The 12,570-nt window shown below is 39.2% G+C and overlaps 1 protein-coding gene across 18 annotated transcripts in view; it reads left to right on the forward strand.

Annotated features, from left to right (window-relative positions):
• The first annotated feature begins 543 nt into the window (after positions 1 to 543).
• The window catches only part of MBNL1 (muscleblind like splicing regulator 1), a 174,815-nt gene continuing 162,788 nt past the window's right edge, over positions 544 to 12,570 (forward strand). The window contains exon 1 of one of the 18 annotated variants that reach the window (XM_082459603.1): positions 544 to 701. The gene's annotated coding sequence lies outside the window, so the exon portion shown is untranslated. Of the gene's footprint in view, positions 702 to 1,984; positions 2,692 to 12,570 lie in introns of those variants that run through there. The other 17 variants (XM_082459608.1, XM_082459602.1, XM_082459613.1 and 14 more) reach the window with 17 other exon arrangements.

Consider the following 12,570-nt stretch of genomic DNA (forward strand, 5'->3'; position numbering starts at 1 on the left):
TCAGTGGAGCAGAAAATTTGTCTCGGCTTCGATTTTTCTTTTGTTCCCAGAACGTCTCCCCTCCTCCAGTGCTGAAGTGGAAAAATAATTTCCACTCTTGCACCACACAGGTTCAAAGTCTTGTTTTTCACCATGTTGCTCCCAACAGCGAATTTTCTAACCCACATGAAAGAAGAACACCAAAGCTCTAACCTGGAAGTCTGCAAGGGTCTGAGAACAATTGAAAATCAGTTCCTACAACCAGGATTAGCCCTCAGCGGTTCACTGGACATTCTGAGGAGACGCACATGGAAGCCAGTGAGGGCACCCACCTGCTGGCACTGGCATAGGTGGCCCAGCTCAGAAGTCAAGGTCTATTGTCAAGGAGAATGGAAGCAAACCGGAGAAATTAAAAAGCAAGTAGCAAACAATCCAGTAGGCTAAGCCAGGGACTTGGGAGTCTCCTCCCTTCCTCATTCCCTGCATGAGTCATTTTTCCAGTCTGTCCACACCCATTCACCCTTCTTCCATCGGCCTCCACCCTACACTCCCATTCACCCTCCAAGCTGTTGCTACAGGATCTTTCTGAAATTCAAGTCCAAATTTCACCTATCATCTCCTTGCTGTGTAAACTCATCTAGATCATCACAGTTTTCAGAGTAAAGTTGAGACTCCTTGGATTAACTCAGACCTACTTTTAGCTCATTTGCTGCCACTCTCCTGTAAGTATCCGGCTTGTACTTCTAACAGAAAGATTGGCAGGTCCACTGTATTTGCCAGGCTCTTTTCTCCAATGGACCTGGACTCAATTCCCTTTATCTTGCTAATTTCTACACACCTTTCAAGGCACCTGTTAAAGTCACTCCTCCAGGAAGCTTTCCTGACTCTACTCAGGCCCATCTTGGGCTTGCCTTCATCATTTTAGCATTAATCCTTCAGGCGGAATTAATTGGTTTATTTTTCTCTTCAATAGTCTCTTCCCTAGTAGAGGTATTATCCTTGAGGGTAGGAACTCTGTGTTATCCATTCTCGAATCTCTGGCATAGCAAGCACTTGATGTAGTTGTTGAAATGAATGCTGAATTAGAAGGAAAGAAGTCCTCATAGCTTGGGGTAGCTACCAATTGGCAGATAGAGAATGCCCATCCCTGTTCTCTGAGAAAGTGTCGGTTTCCTTTTAAATTTGCTTCCACTGTGTGTGCGCTTGGGTACTTTTCAATAATTAACACTGAGAAGTGGCACCGTCTAATTAATTTGTTTGTTCTGGAAGGGAGCAGTGCACAATATTAACTCAGTGTTTTGTGGATCTAGCCAAGGGTCGAGAATGCAAGTCTGTTATTAATGCCTCTAGAAGTATTTTTGTACTTTAGCACCTTTCATGATGTTTTTCCTTCTCCTCCTTAAGCTGTCCCCACCCTCTCTAACACAACCTAACAAACTTGTAGGAAGTACATCGCACAGTAGCTAGCATTTGGTCCTAAACTGTGTCCAAAACATGGAAAAAAATGTTTTTAATTAGAATCATCATTGATCAAGTTATTCCCTAAATCCAGAGGAAATTCTGCCCCCCCCCCATCTCTAAAACTTGATCACATAACGACAGTCCAGGATTCTTTCTATTCAAAGTGCAGGCAAGTTACATCTTACGACACCCAGTGAATTATGATTTGGGGCTGTGGTTTCCTTTGTTCCAGCAATGATATGACTTATTTGCCTCGGACTATTACAGTATTTCAGAAAATGAATATTTTATGTTGAAAAGAGGGGGCTCTTCTTTCTATAAATCATATAATGCAGAGTTGGGAAGGAAGGGGATTTTCCATTCCAAATATTATTTACAAAGTAGATGGGAAGCTGGTATGTGAGTGTTCGTGCTTGTGTGACAGTAAGTTTTAGTAAGGAATTCCAAAACCGTGGACACCCTGTTACTTGAGAAAGATACACACTGGTAGTCGTGCGGATGTCTTTCCCGCCTGTGGGCCATCCAGGTTCAAAAACCGTGTGGTGCATTTTAACGCGGCAGCCCCACCAGCTCCTACTGTTTTATCCTGATTTTGAGACTCACCTTCAGTCTAACCTTGCCGGCTGCCTTACCAAGTCCCATCCACGGGCCTCTTTCAACAACGAACCGATTTGTCGGCTCAGCCAGTCGGAAGGAGCAGAAAGTAGTAGGGGTGCGTCCTGTCTGCACTATAGCTCGGAGGTTATAATGCTGAACGTATAAGATGGAAGATACCACCGGGAGGCGGCGGGGATGCACCTCGCCAGCTCCAGCTCGGGTTTCCTTTTGCTCTCCGCGTCGGTCGGCGGGTGGCAACGACCACCCCCAGCGGACTTTGTTTGGTTGAGGGGCGACGAGGTGGCGGGGGGGTAGCAGAGCCGAGGGGCGGCGGAAAGTTGAAGAGCGTTTTTTTCGCCGCCGCGTGCGTTCCGGGGCTCGACGAGTCCGCCCAGGGCTTCCTGGTGGGGCTGGGCCGGCGGGGGAGGGGCCGCGCAGCAGCAGCGGAAACCAGACCTCGGCGATAAGAGGCTGCACAGCGACATGCAACAGTCTTTTCACTGCAGCTGAATGAGTTGTGGCGCTCACAATGCTCCCGTGACCGGGAACTGACAAGTTCAATTTTAAATCGCGGGCCTCTTGGAATCATGACTCCCACAATGCCTTGGGCACTCGCTCGGCAGTCGGGCTGCCTCTGAAAAAAAAATGTGAGAGGTAAGTTTCCATTTTCACAGTTTGCTCGCGCTGGTCTGCTGCTCTGCATTGTTCGTGTTCTTTCGGGGCTGTACATGGCTGAAGGAGGAAGTGAGAGGAGGCTTGGGCCGGCTCAGCACGCTGGATGGTTTCCTATCACACACCATCTCGAGCTAGAGGGAAAGCGGGAGGTTGCAGCTGCAGCCCAGCTGCGAGGAGCCCTTCCCTGGGCTCTGCGGACACCGTCAGCACTGCCAGCTTCCCACTTGGCAGCCTAAGAGAAAGAAAGAGAAAGAAAGAAGGGGGGTGGTGGTGGTGGCGGATAAAAGAAACAGGTGCGTGGAAGTGTACTTACAACTTAACGACCTTTGCCGGGGGGGAGATGCGAGTCCATCAGATGGGAGCCACGGTTTCTCCCAAGAGATCCCGCATCCCTGCCCCTGGGGCTGCCATCCAGCCCGGTTTTCATCTGGGCCAAATATGTGCACGCAAAGGTTAATTCTCTGCCTGCTACCCATAAATTACGCATGACATGTTTAGCTGGGCTTCCTTATATGGAGAGTGCTGTATTTCAGTCCAGTTTGCCTTTTGCCAAGTTTACAGGGCGGAAGAAGCCCTGCATGAGAGGGCTCTTTTTTTTTTTCCCCATCGTTTTGTAGTGCGTCACTCAAAAACTGTAAGAAAAGTAAGTATAGGCGCTCTCAGGGTGGAGCCGCAGTTAGTTGACTGAATTGCTTTCATGAAAGGTTGAAAAGAATGAAAAGTAGTTAGGACTGGGGTTCTGGATTTTTAGACAAAAGCAGGACAAATATGTAGCGCGGCCTCCCCCCACCCCCTTTTCTTTTTTTAAACGGAGCCGGAATCTGTTATTGGTAGTAATGTGTCATGTGAGAATACTTTGATTCCAGAGCCTGTAACACGAGCAGGTATATGGTGGAGCTTATGCTTGCCCCTCTCACAGCACTTTACAACTAGAGTGGTGGAGCTGGAAGAGTAATTGTGTTCTTAAATCTCTCCTGGGTCGGGAGACTATGCGGCTACTAGGATTCTGTGCTGTATTTCCGTGGAGTGCGCTTCCCTAGGATTAAGATTGAGTAAGAAGCTGCCAGAAAGGTTATTGGCACTGCCTTTACTGTGCGTACCCACCAGCCCAGGCACAAGCCGATAGCAAATGGATGGTAAACTCTGCTGTACTCGGAGGAATTTCTCAAACAAATTAATACACTGAGAGAGAAGTCATAATTAATGCCTTTGGATTTGCAGGCCCTCTGCAATGTGCTTTGAAATACTACACCAGTGGACACGGTGTTCCCCCCTCCTGGGTTTGAACACAACGCCTGTTTATACCCAGAGGGTATTTAGTACATAACTATTCTATACCAGCATAAGTGATCCACTCCATGTTATCTCTGTGGGTTCCTGAGAGCGTTGGTGTTTCTCCCTGTCTTGCTGTTGAGATAAAATGTTATCACTGAGACAAGTTAAAATGAAAGTTCAAAGACTGTAAAATTTATCCCAGGAATACTTAGTTCAGTACTTAGAATGTCTTAGGTATGGTGCTATAGCTGGAGACTCTGAATAAAGTTATTTTGTAGCCTGTGAAAGCACATTGTCGTCACTTGTATCTTTGCTTTCTTAAAGTTGGTGACAAACACAGCTCAAAACTGTGTTTTAGGAAATCTCCAGCTTTCTGATTTTCATCAGTGTTGTGTATTTGCATGGGGGTGAATTATTTTTGGATTACTAGTGTGTTGTTAGGCCTTCCTTCAAAAGGTAGACAAAGCTTTTAGTTTTATTTGTTTAATGGGGGGTTTCCTTGCAAAAGTTGCCTTTTGTGTTTTAAGGAACAAGTTCGGTCAGCACCAGAAAACCTGTTTATCCATTCGTCTATAATTACAATGTCACTAAAGACGTAATAATCAGGTTGTATTATTACTAAGAGACTCAGAAAACCTCACGTGCCTAGTTTAATTTTTTTTTCCTCATGTAACTAAGAACAAATTTGTGTGCAGACACACATCGTGTGTGATACTCTATGCAGCCATGCCAACAGAGAATCCAAAGTGTTTTATGGTTTGAGATATTATTGCTTGTGTTTACATTTCCACATTTGGGGCAAACTTAGACTCCAAGTTGAATTCATTAAATTTTGATTCCAACATTCTGTTCTTCCTCTGGGCACAGAATTCCTATGAAATGAAACACTGGGTTCTGTTCCAGAACAAGAACAGAATATCCCAAGGTTTCTCCTGGCGGGGGAGGGAGGGAGTAAAATCGTATTTCTGATTGAGGAAGGGTGTATTACTTTTTTATATAAAATTTCGTGTCTTTACTGTAAGCAAAAATATTGCCCTTGCATTTATCATTGTCGCCATACATTAGGCCTGTATTTGATATATCTATTTATGGAAACAGAGAGAATGGCCTTGCTGCACCTTCTGGCTTTCTGCTTGGTGATGGAAGATGCAGAGATTAGAGACTATCTCAGATCTTGCTTAGAAGAAGATGAAAAGAATAGGTGATTGGGCTTTCTTACACTCTGAGGCATCAGGGTGGGCAGTAGATATGAAGGTCAGGGGAGCAGACGAAGGGAGTGAAATATAGTCACTTAAATATTTGGTTCAATATAAAATCCTAATGGCAATACCAATCACAGAGGATGTTACATAGGGAGATTTTAAAGTGTGTGGCCTTTTAGGCCAAAAAGCTTCATATTTTTGGAATCTAGAACGTGCTGTCCAGTACAGTAGCCATTGGCCACATGTGACTGTTGAGCACTTGAAATGTGGTTTTCTGGATTGAGGTTTGCTCTAAGTGTAAAATGCATACTGGATTTTGAACACTTTGTACAAAAGAAAGAATATAAGACATCTGATAATATTTTTTATATTGATTATCTGTGGCAGTGATAATATTTTGGATATATTGGTTTCAGTAGGATATATTGTTAGATTAATTTCACGTGTTTCTTTTCACTTTTTAAAAAATACTGCTACTAGAAAACTTAAAATAGCAAGTGTGGCTTGCATTGTATTTCTATTGGACAGGGCTGTTCTAGAGTAAAGCAAGAAAGCACTATTCTGGTAGAAAGCCTAAAGAGTTTGCTGGTCAAAACACAGTAAAATGGACTTTTATTTTTACAAGCTGAAGAAGTTTATTATACATAGGAATACCTCATCTTTCTTATCCATTGTAACCAAAATTTGAGAAAACACACCACCTAACATCTATTTTTGTATCCTCAAAACTACTATTTAGTTTAGAGATTTAATGGTGAGGTAGTAATAACAGAGAAAAGGCTTATAATTAGGGGATGAGTCTTAACACCTCTCAAAGGCCAGAATAGAGTATGATTGCTACTTAGGAACATTTTAGAGACACTATAGTTACCATTGTCCTGAAGTTACCAAACACAAACGAGTCACTAAAATTTATTTTAAAATAGAGTTTTCAGTAAATAGCAATTATCTTCAAATGCTTCATATATATTTTCCTTTGCTGTGACTTTCCACCCTTAGAGAATAAAACCCCAAATAAATCCAAACAAACTCCTGACTGTATGTTAATCGAAGATTAATGAATTCACAAGAATGAAAGATTTTTCACCTGTAGGGAAGAGGGCATTGTTTTCAAATGTTAGGAAAGGTAAGAATACGTTTCTGTAGTAATGTTCTGGGCTTTGAGGAATTCCTATACACGGAGACATTGTCTTTATAATTTGAACACATTTTGAGAAAGCATCTAACTGGTAAACAAAGCACAATGGCCTAGGTCCTGGAAACATTCCTTTCAGATATTTTCAAAACTGAAGTACATTTTGCCATGCACCGTGAGTGTTAAACTGAAAAAAAACGTGGTTCTTTTCTATCCATATAACATATGCTTACTTTTATTTCCTTGAAGGATGCCAAAGATATAAGACAGGCTGGATGCAGTGAGTTCTTCTTTGGTGGGGGGGGGCGGGGGAAGGGAGCAGGTTTTATGGAGAATCTCGGAAGAGTTGCCTCCCGGCTTGGTGCCATCTTGAATCTGTCCCCCACTACAGGAGGCATAACTGCCATTAGTGTCAATGCATGTGTGGAGCCTGCGGGGGGACAATGACCCCCATTAACTTTGTAGATCATTTCTGATGAGTCATGGAGCAAATTCACTAATGGTTGGAGAATTATTGATCGCAAAGCAGAGGATTCAAGAAGAGCTATTGACATAGGGCACCAAAAGTCTCTAGACATATCTTGTATTTTTAGAGTTGAGGTAGGGAACTCGGGGTGTATGTAGTAGTGTTTTTGTATTATAAAAATATATATTTGATGCAAGAGGGAAGAGATATGGGAACATATGTATATGTATAACTGATTCACTTTGTTATAAAGCAGAAACTGGCACACCATTGTAAGGCAATTATACTTCAATAAAGATGTTTAAAAATATATATATATATATTTATATAAGCATTACAGCTATATCCTTGGAAAAACACTTAGCAAATACGAGGTTATAGTTTTCTACACATTATTGTTAGTCTTTTAATGATTTCATTAGATCTCTTTCAGATAATTATTCATGTTTCTGAGAGGCATCTTATCACTTCTGCCTGTGACGTCCATAAAAATGAAAAACCTTTGAAGAATTTATGTTAGAGTTTTAGGCATTCTGTATTTGTTACCTTTCCCACTATTTTTGAGATCTTGCTCTAGGATTCTGTGGTGATCCTTTGTCAAAAAGAGTTCAGGATATATTAATCTCAAGATGAAATGGAGGCATATTGGATAGAGTGGAAAATTACTTTTCCACTGAGATCAATTATTTTAAAAAGGTGAAGGTATTTCTGAAATAAGTATCATGCTTCAAGTAGTGTATATGCTCCAAAGGAAAAAACTGTCATCTCTTTGGACATTGTTTTAAGAAATCGAGAGGTGTATCTTTCATATACCCAAAGAGGTGAATAATAGCTAATAAGGTACATAGTCCCATCAAGTGTGGATACAATTTGTGTGTGAATGTATACATGAAGATAAAACTTTTCCCAAGGCAATGCCAATTTATTAAAATCACCTGGATATTAAATAACAATATTATTAAAAAGAATTGTGATAACACCATTGTAAAGCAATTTACTCCAATAAAGATGTTAAAAAAAAAAGAATTGTGATAAATACTACATAATCCAAAGGCTAATGTCCATGCACATATTAACTCCATTCCAGTCTCTCTTTAGCCAAATTCACAAAATGACAATATTTCTTCCTCCAAAGGATTCTTAAAAAAATTTATCTTGAGACTGGATTTTCGCTATATTTCCACTTTTAAAATAGTTGGGGAGCTCTTAATTAAGAATAAATTTGTTTTAAAGAGCTAACAAGATTCTAGGATCATGGGAACACGTTTAATCATGTGAAATAAACATTGCATGCTGATTTGAGATATTATTTTATTTTGTAAAGTTGATTCATAGGAAAATACGTATTTTGGCAAAAATAGCAAGCTAGGTTCAGTGAGATCTACCAAACTTAAGATATACCTTTTCCTCAAAGAGGTGGCAGTCTGGTAGGGGAAGTAAAAGTTTTGAAAATAACTGTAAAGTGGAAAGTGACGTTTCATAAGCAGAGGCTAGGTAACATGGTATGGAAGTTGAGATAAGGAAAGGTACATCTTAATGTAGCTCTGACCAATACATGTAATAAAGGGAACAAACAGTTCTAATGCATTAATAGTGGAAAACAAAAGGTATTCTTTATTTTTTAACATTATAAAAATATTATTCTGTTAAAGCAGCATTAATTGTATCTATTTAGTGATATTTCCATATTTTTCATATGTATACATTTTACATCCAGACATAATTTTCATACATGTTCTAGTTCAATTATTTAATTCATTTTGCTGGTAGAAATATATAGATTTCCAAACGTCCTATAGTAAAATATTGATAGCTTTGCCATTAGTATTACTGTTGAATATCATAAAATATCAGTTTTTGAAGCCACCAAATAGTTACAAATGTATCAGAAACCAAAGTGGGTAACTGGGGTGAACAGTGGATGTAGAAAAAAAAAATTTTTTTTTTTTTAACCCCACATTTGTTTATTTATTTATTTTTGGCTGTGTTGGGTCTTCGTTTCTGTGCGAGGGCTTTCTCTAGTTGCGGCAAGCGGGGGCCACTCTTCATCGCGGTGCGCGGGCCTCTTCACTATCGCGGCCTCTCTGGTTGCGGAGCACAGGCTCCAGACGCGCAGGCTCAGTAGTTGTGGCTCACGGGCCCAGCTGCTCCGCGGCATATGGGATCCTCCCAGACCAGGGCTCGAACCCGTGTCCCCTGCATTAGCAAGCAGACTCTCAACCACTGCGCCACCAGGGAAGCCCAGGATGTAGAAAATTTGTTCAAGAGAAAGCTAGGTTAAAAGTAAGCTGATAATTACAAGGTTGTTTGCTAAAAAAATCTATATACTAAAGTTAAGCAGCGGAAGTAATTCTAAAATATACCAAAAACCCAGTGATTTCATTTTGGGAAAGGAAATGTATAATATATAATGAACAGCAATGAGAGAACTGTATATTAGCAGGGAGATTTTAATCAGAGACAACCAGAGTATACAATTTAATGTGACGTTGAATAGAAGAGAAGTGAAGAAATAAAAACAAGATATAGCTGATGATTTCAGGCACTGGTAGAAGTGTCACAATTGTGAATACAAGTTTGTGGGTTTTTAAAAATAATTCATGAATATTTTAAGTACATGGTTGTGAAAGATGTGGTAACATTGTGTATACTTACTGTACTCCAAATCCCTGCATACTGACATTTGTCTACAATGATTATGACTGAATAGACTCCTTCAGAAAATTCGAAAAATGTACGGTAACAATAGTATATGCAGTGGGAGTGTGAGGAAATCTAAACAGTGAAAGACTTTACAGTTTAATAGTCAAAACACGTCAAAAGCAGGTTAAATAACAAGAATGCCAAATAAGGCATTAAGCAGTTCATATTCATATTTAGTACATCATTAAAGATACTTTTTGAACTTGACTTAGTATTAAAACTTACAGACCATACACAGCTTACTGTATCCAAAAACTTTAATATAATCGAGTATTCAACAATCTGTTTATCAGCATTGTTGATGATAGTAATAATGATAGGTTAACATTTTATTTGTTTCTGTCTTATCTGATTACAGAAAAGAATTACCTTTACAATGACCTTTCAGCACTCTAGGTGGATGGCTAGCTCTTACCCTAGTAGAAAGATAGTCTGGGGTGGGATGGTGATAGTCAGGTTAGGCCACAGGCCACAGATATAATAGGAGGGCAAATGGCCAGCTGGGGGAGGGAAAGTTGGAAAAAAAAGCTCTGAGCCATTGAGTTTGCAACTCAGTATTCTCCACAAAGATTCCCTCATTGATATTTCTGTTTACTAAATTTTAGTTTCAAAAAGCCATGCTATGAAATGATACAGCAGTTTCTATAAACAGTATATCTAAATTTGTTTTGAAAGTACAATCTTTGTTGCAGTGCAGGTAGAACAACAAAAACAGACCTCATTTGGGGGTAGGTAACATGTTTTGAAAAGTGGAACACTTTGTAAATATAAGAGGTGATACTGATGTTATTATTATCATTTAAAAATTATCGTATCTTTATATATTTATTGCATTTTGTCTATATCTTGAAAGGAGTAATAGACTTTGGGGGGCGGGGCACAAAAGTCTCACAATGTATTGATTTTATTTCACCAAACCAGATGTGACTAGGTATGTGGACTGGGAACAACCATTTACTCTTTCCATTGTTTAATTCTTACATCTGCGAAATTATAAACATGTTAATAATAGAAGTGCCACTTGCTATACATTTCTTTACAAAATATCTCATTTAATCTTTCTGACAGCTGTAAAATATCCCTTATGACTGTTATCTTAAAGATGACCAGCATGACTAGAAAACACTTTTTGTAGTTTGCAGAGTTGCGAGATCTTTTTTTCTTCTTTATTCCAACGTCCATGTTTTTAACCAATTTTTTGTCTTGCTTGCAGTCATATACAGAGAATGGTGATGAGAATAATAGCTTTAACAATGATTACTAACATCTTGAGCTACTTTCTTTGTGCCAGGGTAAAGTTTATGAATTAATTCACACATTCCTCAGAACAGCCCTAGGAGATGGGTACTGTTAATATCTCGGTTTCAAAGATGGGGAAACTGAGGCACAAAGTTAATTGCCCATGGTTTCTTAACTAGGAAGTGGCACAACAAAGAGTGGAACCAAGGTAGTCCAGTTCTAGAACCCATGCTTGTATGTCAAAGAATAAAAACAAAATTTTAAAAATACTTGTGTTGGGTACTGATAGGAGATTGAAACTGTAAACACTTGGAATAATCCAGAAGAGTAAAACTTTCTACAGCATTTGAGGAGACGCTAGAAGAATGGGTAGAAAGTAAGAGGAGAGAGAGAAAAGGCCTAGGGAGGGACAGTTAACAGGGTAGAAGAAACGAGGAATCAGGTGGGAAAGGGAGATAGGGGCTCCACTTTGGAGGGCACTGAGGACCAGGTAGTAAGTTTGATTCACAATGGGAACATTAGGAGACATTTGCTTTGGCAAGTAACTGTACAGGAGTTGTGTTTTAGTGACAGTTTTTAGAGGAAGAATAGGACACACATAGGATGAAGTGGAGATTGTAGGATAGAGATGAGGGACTAAAATGACAGGAGAATGAAAGGGACATGTGTGCTAGGGAAAAAGTGACAGGCTTTGGGTCCACAGGCTGTAGCAGCTGTTAGATGTGGATGTTAAAGGTGATGGGAGGTATTAAAAATGATTTAAAAAATATGGTAAGAATTTTAAAAACTTTTCATCCAAAATTTTTAAAACTTTGTTAATGTTATCCCTGTTCATCACATTGCTCCTTGTGAGCTCTTTTAGTATAAAGAACTGTATTTTAAAATATCAGAGAAAAAGACTTAAAATTATATTTTATCAGGAACTATAACTTGGGTAAGTGGAAGATACCTGTTAAATTCTTAAAACAGTTCATTTCTGTGTCAAGCTCTTTTAAAAGACAGGGTTGTTAAATTCTTTATTCCAAACTGGTAATTCTAAAGTAAGCGTAATTTCATCTTTAGGGGTATGTTGTTGTTTGCTAAGAAATGTCTCATTGACAGCTAGGCAGTTCTGGTCCCCTGTTAAAAGTTCATGCAGAACACTGGTGTAAATGATCCTCAGTGATAAACCAGGTGGCAGATAGATACATGATAAAACAAGTTTGCAATGTGCTCAATGTAGCTGACATTTATACTTCTCAGACCTTGCTATTTTAGGGAAGGTATCAGTGTAACTGTGATATTCTTTTTCCTGGAAATAAAGATCCTTAATAATCAGATGTTCTTATAAACAGAATGATTTACCTATGGGAATAAATAAGCAGTTGCACTGAGTTAACAGTTACCTGGAGTTGTGAGGGTAGTTATATTTCAAATAGAATAGAAAGCTTTGCAGGAGTACTCGTGGGCCTTTTTACATAAGGCACTTAAATGCTTTTTACAAGTAAATGGCTTAAGAGAGTTTAAGCAGAGCATGTCAGAACAATGTATTTAATACACATAGAGAAGTTCTTATGAAATCAAGACAGTTTTCAAGAAAAAGATTCTATTTATAAATATTTACCACTTTATTTAGATGGTCTATATCCACAGAAAATAATTTTAAAATTGCACTGTTTATGTCTTTAAATGTAGCATGTTTATGTAGAGCTAGAGAAAATAATGTTAACTGTTTCATTTTGCCTTTTGTTTATATGCCTTTTAGTATTATGTGAAAACCACACTCAGAACATGCCTTTTTCTATTATTAGACTTTTTTTTTTTTTTGCCTTACCGGTTTTGGCCTTGTGCTACAAAGA

This window comes from Balaenoptera physalus (genome assembly GCF_965194825.1).
Source record: "Balaenoptera physalus genome assembly, chromosome: 4".
NCBI classification, from domain to species: domain Eukaryota; kingdom Metazoa; phylum Chordata; class Mammalia; order Artiodactyla; family Balaenopteridae; genus Balaenoptera; species Balaenoptera physalus.